At 41.5% G+C, this 14,161-nt stretch overlaps 1 protein-coding gene across 1 annotated transcript in view; it reads right to left on the bottom strand.

The window, feature by feature from the left end:
• LOC135204817 (splicing factor ESS-2 homolog) overlaps positions 1–13,658 on the bottom strand; it is a 45,197-nt gene extending 31,539 nt beyond the window's left edge. The window contains exon 1 of the mRNA XM_064235006.1: positions 13,519–13,658. The gene's annotated coding sequence lies outside the window, so the exon portion shown is untranslated. The remainder of the gene's footprint in view (positions 1–13,518) is intronic.
• Positions 13,659–14,161: the final 503 nt, after the last annotated feature.

Raw genomic sequence — 14,161 nt, 5'->3', positions numbered from 1 at the left:
CCCAGCCTTCCCAGCACTCATTGAACAATGTTAGCATATATATGTAATGTTTATTGACCTTACTCAAGATTGCAGTTGTAATCAGCACAATAAAACAACATTTTGTTGTCTATATTAGTGAAAGTGTGAAACTTCTTATTCCTGGGGTCATGGTTTGAACTGAAATTCATTTTGACCTTGTAATCAGTGGTTTTATCCTTACTGTCATCACAACTGAAACTCCACAGTGCTTATCTGAATGTAATTATAGATGTTTTGGTCTTAATTCACTCCAAATTGTACTTGAACTACGTTGTGGTTCTTGGTTCCTAAGCGATCACTCCACAAACACAGTTGCGGGCAGCACATGACCACAAGGTTTATGAGGTGCAAGGCTTTATTCCCTTAATTGTTTACTATACTTATTATTTAGTTTAACTTTACTTTGTTACTTCAAAATGTTTATCTAATTCATGTCCATTATCCCTTTTTTGCAACCAAATTAACCCCGAAAAATTACAGATATTTCTAAAGTAGATACGGCAAAATGTCATCGTTGCCAATTTAGTGGAGCTTCATACATACGCTGATGCATTTACAAACTGTTTCCATGAATTCTATTGTCATAGTAATGCAATAATGATAAAATTGTTCTTATATGTATATAGACTACAAATAGATACGCTAATTCACTTATATTTCCCCGGTTTTGTTTAAGTCTTATACCCAGTTGGGAGGGTAAACACATAACAATTGGCAACACTGATAAACAATAGAAGAGTGCGAACAACGCCGTAGGTACTGTTCACAGCAAAACTGTTGATATTTTAGTCAGGAATCTAGTTCTAGTTACTTTTTCAACAACGAACATTTTTAAATTATTAATAATCATGAATATGTACAAAATTTAGGCAATTCATGATCTTATACTGCCGTTTAACTATTTATTTAAATAATTATCTACTGAATGCTTCTTCTTCTTCTACCAAACCATCATAGTTTCCTTGGATGTTTCCTTGGATAAGTCGTGGTTGGAAGTAATTGTTTACAATTTTTGTGAAGTACCCCAGTGTCTATGGGTACAAGTGGTGTTTGGATTTAGGGGAAACAACCGACAGGACTAGCCAAGCCACTTTCTACCACGTTTGAAGCTGCCCTCCGAAAAAGTACTTTAACACATCCTGACACCGGAGATGGTCATCAGTCATGAGTTGCTGGTGGGGAGAGCAGGATCTTGAGACCTCTACTCTCCTTTCGAAGTAAGTATTTTCTTCAAAGTTAGAAATTAATGTCATATTTTAAGATTAAAGAGAGGGTAATGAAAAGTCTGGCTCTACGCAGTGCACACTACCTCTATGATGCTTTCGAAATTTTTACTTACAACTACCAATGCTGGGGCACTTTCATCACAACAATCGTAAACAAGACTTCCAACCACTATTTTTTTAAGGAAACTATGATTTTTGGTAGAAGAAGAAGAAGCATGCAATAGATAATTATTTAAATAAATAGTTAAAAGGCTACTAGTATAAGGTCATGAATTGCATAAATATTTTTACATATTCATGAAAATATTTGTTGTTGAAAAAGTCATTAGGTTCCTGACTCAAAAATCAACAGTTTTGCTTGTGAATGGTACCTACGGCGTTGTTCGCGCTCTTCTTTTGTTTATCAGTGTTGCCAATTGGTGTGTTTACCCTCCCAACTGGGTATAAGACTTACACAAATCTGGGGAAATAAGTGAAATTAGCGTGTCTATTTGTAGTATATATACATATTAGAGCAATTTTATCATTATTGCATTACTATGACAACTAGAACTCATGGAAACAGTTTGTAAATGCATCGGCGTATGTGTGAAGCTCCACTAGATTGGCAACGATGAGTCATTTTGCCATTGTCTGCTCGTATGTACTTCAGAGATATCTGTAATTTTTTGGGGTTAATTTGGTTGCGAAAAAGGGATAATAGACATGAATTAGATAAACATTTTGAAGTAACAAAGTAAAGATAAACTAAATAATGAGTAAAGTAAACAATTAAGGGAATAAAGCTTTGCACCTCATAAACCGTGTACTCGTGTGCTGCCCGTAACTGTGCTTGTGGGGTGAGCGCTTATGAACCAGGAACCGCAACGTAGTTCAAGTGCAATTTGGAGTGAATTAAGACCAAAACATCTATAATTACAATTAAATAAGCACTGTGGAGTTTCAGTTGTGATGGTAGTAAGGATAAAACCACCGATTACAAGGTAATAATGAATTTAATTTCAAACCATGACCCTGGGAATAAGAAGTTTCACACTTTCACTAATATAGACAACAAAATGTTGTTTTATTGTGCTGATTACAACTGCAATCTTGAGCAAGATCAATAAACGTTACATAAATTCGCTAACATTGTTCAAATGAGTGCTGGGAAGGCTGGGAAAGATGGTGGCTTCGCTGTGCTTATGAACGACACCTCCCGCAGTTGCCGCCATATTGGATTTCAAAACTGCCTTGAAAATGATATTGTTATGATACAATAAAGTTTCATACATACTCACCTGGCTGATATATACTTAGCTATCGACTCCGTCGTCCACGACAGAAATTCAAATTTCGCGGCACTCGCTACAGGTAGGTCAGGTGATCTACCGCCCCGCTCTGGGTGGCAGGACTAGGAACCATTCCCGTTTTCTATCAGATTTTCTCTTCCACCTGTCTCCTGCGGGGAGGCTGGGTGGGTCATCAATCGTATATATCTGCCAGGTAAGTATGTATGAAACTTTATTGTATCATAACAATATCATTTTCATACATTCAACTTACCTGTCAGATATATACTTAGCTGATTGACACCCTTTGGTGGAGGGCAAGAGACAGCTAACTACTGAATAGACAGGTAAACAACATATGTTGTAGGTAGTTATAGACCTTGGTTCCTACCTTATTAGGTGGAAGACTTCGTGGCTACTGCCTAGGAGTCTGCTTCACCTCAAGAGCCTTAGCGAGATAGTGATCTGCGGCCAAGAGTTCTTGTGGGTCTGTCGATGGGGTCTTGTCCACTTACTCGGCAGAGCCTAACTGGCATTTGTCAATGGGTGCTAATCCGCTTATATGACAACACGCCTTCTTTAAGGAGCACACAACCGATCCCGATCACCCGATCCTAACACCTGTGTTAGTTCTAAGATTGCCAAGAGCCATCCCCAAACTCTTAGCAAACAACCAAAAACTCGATAAACACACACACGAAAGTAAAAAAAAAAAAAAATTTTGTACCCCTCTAAAAGTCAGTTACCACTCGATCTCCTAGTGAAGAGAAGCGAAGGCCGCCTGTGCGACATCTGACACTTCCCTGCACAGGAATCCAAGAACGTATCCGACAAGAGGGTTACGTACACTTATTTAAGGATCGGTGCTCGCTCCCGTACCCAGAACCGTCTGTGCTGACACAAACGGACCTAGAGAAAAACATTTCTCATACGTAACGCGCACATCCTTCAAGTAATGAGATGCAAACACTGAGTTGCATCTCCAATAAGTTGCATCCAAAATATTCTTGAGAGACATATTTCTTTGGAACGCAATAGACGTCGCGATTGCCCTTACTTCATGAGCTCTTACTCTTAATAGTTTAAAAGAGTCATCTGGGCAGTTCTTATGCGCCTCGGTAATAACGCTTCTTACAAGGAAGGCTAAGGCATTTTTAGACATCGGTCTTCTTGGGTCCTTTACCGAGCACCATAGACCGTGTTGCGAACCCCCCCAACTGTTTCTTTCTGTCTAGATAGAATTTTAGCACTCTGACCGGGCAGAGGGACCTCTCTGCTTCTCTGCCTACCAGACTAGTCAGGCCTTTTACCTCGAAGCTCCTAGGCCAGGGATTCGAGGGATTCTCATTCTTAGCAAGAAAGAGAGTCTGGAACGAACAAACCGCAGAGTCTCCCTTGAAACCAACTCATGACTCAAGGGCGTGTAGCTTGCTGACTCTTTTCGCCGTAGCAAGAGACAGCAGAAAAAGACACTTCCTTGTAATATCTCGAAAGGAAGCAGTGTGAGGTGGTTCGAACCTTTCAGAAGACAGAAATTTCAGGACCACATCCAGATTCCTGCTTGGAACTCTGGGTTGTATTGATTTTGACGTTTCGAAGGAACGAATAAGATCATGTAAATCCTTATCATTGGCCAAATCTAATCCTCTGTTTCTGAATACAGCCGAAAGCATGCTCTTGTATCCCTTAATAGTCGGTACAGAAAGATGCGATTTTTCCTTCAGGAAAAGAAGGAAATCTGCAATTTCGGTCACAGAGGTATTGGAGGAGGACAGCTTCTTCGACCTACACCAACTTCTGAACACCTCCCACTTCGATTGGTACACTCGCATAGTAGATGATCTGCGGGCTCTGGCAATTGCGCTTGCCGCCTTGCGAGAAAACCCTCTCGCTCTGACAAGTCTTTCGATAGTCGAAAGGCAGTCAGAGCAAGAGCGGGTAGGTTTTGATGGTACCTCTCGAAGTGGGGTTGTTTGAGCAGATCTATCCTGTTTGGAAGAGATCTGGGGAAGTCCACTGTCCACTCCATTACCTCTGTGAACCAAATTCGGGATGGCCAATATGGGGCTACCAGAGTCATTCTTGTCCCCTTGGAGGCCACAAACTTTCTGACTACTTCCCCAAGTATCTTGAATGGGGGAAAAGCGTACACGTCTAGCCCTGACCAGTTCAGGAGAAAAGCGTCTATTGCATAAGCTCTGGGATCGTCTACTAGAGCGCAAAATGTGTCTATCCTCCTGGAGAGGAACGTGGCGAACAAGTCTATTTGAGGCTTCCCCCAAAGAGACCAAAGACTCTGACACACTTCTGAGTGGAGGGTCCATTCTGTTGGAAGGACCTGGAACCTCCTGCTCAGGCTGTCCGCTCTCACGTTCCTCTCCCCTTGGACAAACCTTGTTAGCAGAGTTACATTCTTTTGATTTGCCCAAATCAGAAGATCTCTTGCCAGTTCGTATAGGGCGAGAGAGTGAGTTCCTCCTTGTTTTCTCACATAAGCCAGAGCGGTGGTATTGTCGGAGTTTATCTGCACTACTCTGTCTCTGACTATGTGTTCGAAGCTCTTTAACGCTAGGTGAATTGCTAAGAGCTCCTTGCAATTTATGTGCCATGACACCTGCTCTTCCGACCAGGTGCCTGACACTTCTTTGGATCCTAAGGTTGCACCCCAACCTGTCTCCGACGCGTCTGAGAACAATATCAGGTTTGGGTTCCGTACTTCCAGGGACACTCCTTTGTTCTCTTCTAAAGGGGTTAACCACCACCTTAATTGATTCTTTACTTCTGTTGAGATTGGAAAAGTATCTGAGAGCTGTCCTGTCTTCCAATTCCAACTCCTTCTCAGGAAGAACTGAAGCGGACGGAGATGAAGTCTTCCTAAAGGAAAGAACAGTTCCAGCGAGGAAAGGGTCCCCAGAAGGCTCAACCATTCCCTCACTGAACTGCGCTCCTTCCCTAAGAAGCTGGATACTGTGGTGCAACCTTTCTTTATTCTCTCTAGAGAAGGAAATACTCGAAAACCCCGAGAATCCATCCGAATCCCCAGATAAATCATGTTCTGGCTGGGGATCATCTGAGATTTCTCGAGGTTTACGATCAATCCTAATGACTTCGTCAGCTCCAAAGTCGTTGAAAGATCCTCCAAACACTGCTTTTGAGACCTGGCCCTGATGAGCCAGTCGTCCAGGTATAGGGAGACGTTTATCCCCTTCAAATATAAGTGTCTTGCTACATTTTTCATCAAGTCTGTGAAGACTTGGGGAGCCGTGGACAGGCTGAAACACAGGGCCCTGAACTGATAGATCCTTCCCTCCAACATGAAACGAAGGTACTTCCTCGACAAATGATGAATCGGGATGTGGAAATATGCGTCTTGAAGGTCTAGGGACGCCAACCAATCTCCTTGACGAAGTGCTGCAAGGACTGAAGCAGACGTTTCCATGCTGAACTTTTGTTTTTCCACGAATCTGTTCAGCGCACTTACATCCAGTACTGGTCTCCATCCCCCCGAAGCTTTCGCTACTAGAAACATGCGATTGTAAAACCCCGGGGAGCTGTGATCCAGTACCAGCTCGATTGCTCTTTTGTCACACATCTGTTCTACCATTTGATGAAGAGTATCCATCAGTACAGGGTCCCTGTATCTGGCGGACAGTTCCCTCGGTGTTGATGTCAGGGGAGGGCTGTCCTTGAATGGGATATAATAACCCTTCTTGATGATCGACATCGACCAAGAGTCGGTTCCTATGTTTGCCCAGGCTTCCGCAAAGACTTGCAACCTGGCTCCTACAGGTGTTTGGAGAATCGTTTCTTCATTTTCCCTTCTTAAAGGGTCGGAAGGAAGATCTTCCTCTTTTTTCTGTTGTCTTCCTTCTGGTAATTGATCTAGCTGGAGGGCCTCCTCGAAAGGGCTGCTGCTGAGCTGGACGAGCCCCTTTCTTTTCCTCACTGGCCACAGGCCTATTCTTCCTTGAAGACTGCCTGAGGAGATCTTGAGTCGCCTTCTCAGTTAGTGAATGTGCAATGTCTCTCACCAACTGAGAAGGGAATAAATGTTCTGAGAGAGGAGCGAACAACAAAGCCGACCTCTGTGAAGGAGAGACGGCCTTAGTGAGGTAAGCACTATAAACCGCCCTCTTCTTTAGCATTCCCGCACCAAAGAGGGAGCAGACCTCCGCCGATCCATCTTGAACAGCTTTATCTATGCATGTCAAGATACTATGCAAGGCTTCGGGGTTTAGATGTTCCGTTTCCTGCGACTTTTTAGCCAAAACCCCAAGGGACCAATCTAGGAAGTTAAATACTTCCAAGGTGTGGAAAAGTCCCTTGAGGAGATGGTCCATCTCTGAAAGACCCCATGTTGCTCTGGCCAAGTTCAAGGCGTGTCTCCTCGAGGAGTCTACAAGACTCGAGAAATCTGATTCGGCCGAAATGGGCAGAGACAATCCCATATTCTCTCCCGTCTCATACCATATGCCTCTTCTACCCGTTAGTTTGGCAGGAGGCATACAAAATACTGTCCTTCCTAACTCCTTTTTCATCTTGATCCAGGAGTCAAGAGATTGTAGGGCCCTCTTCATGGATATGGCCGGTTTCATTTTCAGGAAGGACGAAGACTTGTGCGATTTCGTGCTCGAAAAAAGCAAGCGCGGAGAAGGAGGAGCAGCTGGAGTCAACGAATCTCCATACTCTTCTAGAAGGAGAGAAGAAATTACTTTATCATTCGAAAGCCCTTCTTTATTAGTAATCTCGTCTTCCAAAATGTCCTCTAAGTTAAGAGGATCGGAAGGAGAAGGCTCCCTTCTTTCGTCTGTCTCCTCCCTTGATTTCTTCCTCTCCGAAGAAGAAGCACTTCTAACAGGAGAGGGACTAAGAGTTATTCTCTCTCTACGCCTATCCTTAGGAGAGTCTTGGATAGTTTGCGCTTGGCGCCTGTACGACTCCTGGCGGTTGACAGGCTCTTCTTGTAAAGAATGCGCCTGGCGCTTAGCAGGAGTATCTTGCTCGGAATACTCCTGGCACCTGGGAGGCGCATCGTACTCGGAATACTCCTGCGCCTGGCAGGCGCATCGCACTCCGAATACTTCTGGCACTTTGCAGGAGCATCGCGCTCCGAATACTCCTGGAGCCTGGCAGGCGCATCGTGCTCCGAATACTCCTGGTGCCTGGTAGGCGCATTTCGCTTGGCAGGCGCATTGCGCCTAGCAGGCGCTTCGCTCCTATCAACTTCACTATCAGGTGTTCTCTAGCGTCTACTTGGCGCCTGGCTTCTGGCTGGCGCCAGGTGCTTGGCAGGAGTTACTTCCTTTTCAACTTCTCACCTGTCTGATGCTCCGCTCCTCCCAGAGATGGCCGCCTGTGCGACAACTCCCCTTGAAGGCTCGTTACGCCTGAGAGGAGATCGGTATCTAGATCTTTTTACAGGAAGCCTATCGTCCTTTCTACGAGCAGGCTCCTTGGAAAGGACTCCTACCAAAGACGCTAGTTGTTCCTGCATATTTATCAAAATCTTCCTGGTCGAGGACTCCTCATTCGAAGCAGGAGAGGGAGATCTGGAAGGCGCTCGAGGCTCCCTTACCGTCCATGGATCTAACTCCTTCCTAGCCTTCTTTACTACCAAAGGCACATCTTATTCAGAGAAGCGCTCGGGGCTAGAGTTGAACTCAGGCTCTTTCCAATTCCTCTTCAGCGGACGGGAAAGCTTCGACTCTTTCCATCCTCTTTTCGGAGAAGGCGAACCTGAAGACGAAAAGCACTCTCGTAGGACGCTTTTCCTATAGCGGTGCCTGGCAGTCTGAGACGTAACAGATTCTGCCGAAGGGACGCCTGATCGTTGGGGATTCTCCACGACCTCCGTAAGGCTTTCGACTTTCCTTCTCCTCTGGGCCAGGGAGCTTGGAAGCGGTCTAAGCCTGGGAGCGTCGCAGAGACGACCAGACGCCCCCTCCACCAAACTGGGGACACTTATATCACTCGAAAAATCACATTCACTTTGCTTACCTTCCAATGCTGCCATTTTTTCCTGCATATTTTGAAGGGAAGCTCTGAGTTCTGCAATTTCCGAAGCCGAATCAGAGTGGTTAGCAACCTGTGATCGGGCTGATAAAGAATGAGAATAATTATAAGAAGAAGAAGCTACAGAACTAGATAGAAGTTCACGAGATCTACCACGGCTTTTGTAAGCCGCCTTCCTCTCTCTATCTTTCTCTAACTTCTTCAACTTCTTCAAGTAAGAAGTTAGATTATTCCATTCTTGAGCACTCAGTCTTTCACACTCATTACATGTGTTCTCAATCGAACACTCAACAACTCTACATCCACGGCATGCAGCGTGAGGATCTACCGAAGCCTTCGGAATCCTCACCTTACAGCCCTCATTCACACACACTCTGAAACTAACACTAGAGTCAGACATATTCAAGAAAAATCCAAAGCCAAGTCCAAAAACAATTCCACGATAGCGAATGCCAAACAACGATCCAAGTATGTCACCAAAAATCAGTCGAAAGATGATCAAAAGCGTTGAAAAAAGAATTCCAGTCAGGAGGTAGTAACAACAATGTTGACACCACCGGCGACAGAGAAAATCTGATAGAAAACGGGAATGGTTCCTAGTCCTGCCACCCAGAGTGGGGCGGTAGATCACCTGACCTACCTGTAGCGAGTGCCGCGAAATTTGAATTTCTGTCGGGGACGACGGAGTCGATAGATAAGTATATATCTGACAGGTAAGTTGAATGTATGAAAACATATTTTACAGAGCTCACATGCTTATTTTAGTTTGTATGGCGCTTTCATATATCACATTAAAGGTGTAATTGTATTCTTGTTTCACCAATTAAATATCAAGTGAATAAGGCTGATCCACGTGATGAAGATGGCTCCACTGTGATGTTTCCCCCTAGCACATAGAATGGGAAGTTTATTGACACAAGTGACTCCGCAAACACCGAGATGGCATCAATCTTCTAAATATTCGGAGTTGTAAGTAAAAATTTCGAAAGCATCATGGAGGTATGTGCGCACTGCGTAGAGCCAGACCTTCATTACCCTCTGTTTAATCTTAAAATATGACCTTAATTTCTAACTTTTGAGTAAATACTTAATTTAAAAGGATAGTAGAGGTCTCAGGCTCCTGTTATCACCACCAACAGCTCGTGACTGGTGCCCATCTCCAGTGTCAAGACGTATTAAAGTACTTTTTCAAAGGGTTGATCCACGTGCGGTGAAAACTGGATCAGCTAGTCCAGTCGGTTATTTCCCTATTTATGTCTTTTGTTAATAGATATTTACCATCTTATAAACTTTTCCCTTCTATTTTTAATGCATACAAGACTGGCCACTGTAGGCTAACCATAGGACTACATCAGACCACAGGCTAAAATAGGCCTATCAGGTCCATGGGCATCGGGATCGAGGGATTAATTCACAAAATTAGGAGGCCTAGGGCTTATAATTTCTTTAAAAACGGTGTTAATCCGGCCTAAGGTAGACCTATGGGAGTTAAGGAATAGATCTACGTCGTCTATATGATAGACGTAGGCCTATACCGGGCCATTACCCAATAGGCATAGGGTAAACAACCGCGGACAATCCATCGTCATCATGCTGGCCAGGCCTTATTCACTCGATATTTAATTGGCAAAATAAGAATACAATTACAACTTTAAGCATACCATTCAAAAGATTGAAGTTTGTCAAAATAATGTGATATATGAAAGCCCCATACGAACTAAAATAAGCATGTGAACTCTTTGTAAAATATGTTTTCAAGGCACTTTTGAAATCCAATATGGCGGCAATCGTGTGGCAGGCCGGTCTAACCACGGACAATCCACCATCTTTCCCAGCCTTCCCAGCACTCACTTGAACAATGTTTCGGATGTATACTTACAAGCAGACGACGCGAGGAAAAATGACTCATCGTTGCCAATCTAGTGGAGCTTCACACATACGCCAATGCATTTACAAACTGTTTCCAACAATTCTAGTTGTCATAGTAATGCAGTAATGATAAAATTGCTGTAATATGTATATATACTACAAATAGATACCCTAATTTCACTTATTTCCCCGGTTTTGTGTAAGTCTTATACCCAGTTGGGAGGGTTAACACATACTAAGGTAAAAAATCACGGAGGATCCACCATCATCACGCTGGACGGGTCTTATTCACTCGATATTTAATTGGTGAAACAAGAATACAATTACAACTCTAAGCATACCATTCAAAAGATTGAAGTTTCGTCAAGATAATGTGATATATGAAAGTGCCATACGAACTAAAATAAGCATGTGACGCTCTTCGTAAAATATGTTTTCAAGGCAGTTTTGAAATCCAATATGGCGGCTATCATGCGAATGGACGGGTCTGTTCACGGATGGACACCATCTTTCCCAGCCTTCCCAGCACTCATTTGAACAATGTTAGCGTATATATGTAACGTTTATTGATCTTACTCAAGATTGCAATTGTAATCAGCACAATAAAACAACATTTTGTTGCCTATATTAGTGAAAGTATGAAACTTGTTATTCCCGGGGTCATGGTTTGTACTGAATTCAGTGCTTATTTGATTGTTATTATACACATTTTGGTCTTAATTCTCTCCACATTGCACTTGAACCACGTTGCTGTTCCTGGTTCCTAAGCATGCAAGCCACAAACACAGTTGCGAGAAGCAGACGACGACACTGCAAAGTTTTATTCCCTTAATTGTTTACTTTACTCATTATTTAGTTCAACTTTACTTCGTTACTTCAAAATGTTTATTTAATTCATGTCTATGACCCCTTTTTTGCAACCAAATTACCCCGAAAAATTACAGATATTTCTAAAGTATATACAATCCAATGTTTCTAACCTTGTCATACATCTGGCTGCCGAAAACCATAGCGGAGGAGACTAAGGATAAGTGGATTATGTTTTTTTTTGCTTTTTCTTTTTTTTTGCTAGCACTTTTCATTGATTTAAGTCTATATTAGTATTTTGATTTTTAAAATAACTGTTTGCCAGAAATAAATGTAACCTTTAATGTTTGCATGCTAAGAATGGCAAAATTATCATTGCCACATTAGTGGAGCTTCACACATACGCCGATGCATTATTATAAACTGTTTCCATGAATTCTAGTTGTCATAGTAATGCAATAATGATAGAATTGCTTTAATATTTATGTATATATACTTTCAATACATAGGCTGATTTCACCAATTTCCACATTTTGTGTAAGTCTTAAACCCAGTTTAGAGGGTGAAAACATACCAATTGGCAACAGAGAGAGAGAGAGAGAAAGGTAGGCGAAGGAAGGAAGGACAGGGGTGGCGGTGTAAGGGGGGGGGGGGGGGGGTGGGGGGGGGGGGGGGGGGGGGGGGAGAGGGTAGGTGGAGCTTTTTACGCGTGTTCGTATCCATTTCTGGATAATGGAGTTTTTGTCTCTTGGTACAAGGACAAGTGTCGTTATTCTTTACGATTAGTGATTCACGATACCCTTATAAATTACGGCACTGGGTGTAATGCACTATAGCAAAATCTCGTTCTGATAAGAGTGTTTGTTACAGAAATATTGCCAAAAAACGTGCTTGCACCGTCTCTGAAACCCATAGTAGGTATGCTGCTTAGTTGTCAATCAAGTTTTTTGTAATCAAGTATTTTTTACAAGCTAGCTATTGTATAAATTTGTATTTTTTTCAATCAAAACATATGCCCCTAAATGCCAACTTTCCTCTTTTAACGACTTTCTGGTCATTGCAAATTTGGCCCCATAATTTCTTATGGTGCGAAAACAGACAGAGGCCCAGGGACCGAAAACGATTGCGTCACACTACGGCGGTAATCCGGCAGTAAAACATCTTCATATATCCAAAAAGTAAATAATAAAGATATATATGCGCATTACGATTATAACAATTACATGAATAGCTGATAACAATCTGCATGAATAACTGGTAAACTGTTCTGCAAAAAAGTTGAGTATAGCAATTCATCTACAATAGGTACGAAAGTCAAGATGTTGTGACGTCATAATACAGGACTTAAAAGAACGTTCTAATTCTGAAAAATAATTACTTAAATTTGAGTCAGAATCGAGCTACTTTTTCAATAACGAATATTTTCAAATTAATCACCATAAATATGTAAAATATTAATGTTTAATTTACTATTTATTTAAAAAACTATCTAGTGCACATTTCGTCGTCTTCTTCTACCAAAACAGTTGTTTACTTAAAAACGTTGTGGTTAAGGACTGTGTTTCGATTGTTGCGATGAAAGTGCCCCAGCGTCTGTGGGTACAAGTGGTGTGCGGATTTATCACAGGAAATGGGAAGTTTGTTGACACAAGCGACTCCGTAAACATCAAGATGGCGTCAATCTTCTAAAATATTGAAGCGTAAGTAAAAATTTCGAAAGCGTTTTGGTGAGATTTGCACTGCTTTGAACACCCTTTTCACTACCCTCTGTTTAATGCTTTAAATTTGGCCTTAATTTCTAACTTTGGAGAAAATATTTACTTCGAAAGGAGAGTAGAGGTCTTTAGCTCCGTCTCTCACCAACAACAAGTCGCGACTGATGCCCATCTCCGGTGTCAGCACGCGTTATAAGTACTTTTTCGGAGGGTGGCCTAGCTGTGGTAGTTGGTGAGTTGGCCAGTCCAGTAGGTTGTTTACCCTATAGGATAGACGTAGGCCTATCACGGGCCATTACCCAATAGGCATACCTAGCCTATGTTTAATAAGTTACTAGGTAATTTACAGTTACATTAATCAAATTAACGCGTAATTAGCATCGAAATAACTAAACAAAAGCCATGGCTATATATCTATCTTTAAAATTATATGTCTAGGGTATTTATTCTATAATAAATTGGCCTAAATAAGAGAAGGTTTCGGACGAGCTCAGTAGGACCATCTTCCGATAAGCCTATATTTAATCACCTATTTTACCGTTAAATTAAACGAATTAACGCTTAATTAACCTTAAATCAAGTATATTAAAGACATACCTGTTGATTTATCTGCAAAAATATAGGCCTAGGGTGATTAATCCACGTGAAAATAGGCCTAAATAAGAGAAGGTTTCGGACGAGGCAGGATCTCCACGAAAACAATAACAAACTTGTAAATAGGAAGAGGATTTTTTTAATGATTCTTTCCCTATTTTTGTCGTTTTTCTTCGAAATGTTCTTTTTATTTCGGTTTTATTTTAATGTTTTTGATTCATTTTATTGATATTTATGTTTTAAACTAATATCATTATATATTTTTTTATTTAATCGCTTATTTAATTAGTATTTTGATGTAAGATTGGTGTGTTATTTTATTGACTAAATTGGTGAAATTAATGTAATAATCCTTAACTTTTTATAAGGATTTCGTATTCGATTTTTTATTTATTGTATTATATCATCATAATTCCCATGATTACCATATTTATGTAGAATCAATGATAATACAATCAGCGCCTCGAGAGAGATAATACCATATTCTAATCGATGGTTAGAAAGTCCTAAATCGCAATGTTTACAAACGTAAGCTAATTTTTTCGTTCCGACTCGAATGTCGGTTTATTTATTCTCGTAATTCTTTAATTTGTAATTTATTTTCTTTTCGCCACGAAATATAATTAAAAAATTAAAAGCATAATTA

The sequence above is a fragment of the Macrobrachium nipponense genome, chromosome 47 (assembly GCF_015104395.2).
Source record: "Macrobrachium nipponense isolate FS-2020 chromosome 47, ASM1510439v2, whole genome shotgun sequence".
In the NCBI taxonomy this organism is placed as follows: Eukaryota; Metazoa; Arthropoda; class Malacostraca; order Decapoda; family Palaemonidae; genus Macrobrachium; species Macrobrachium nipponense.
Note: the sequence above shows the minus strand (reverse complement) of the source record. Positions and strands in the feature narration are given on the sequence as shown.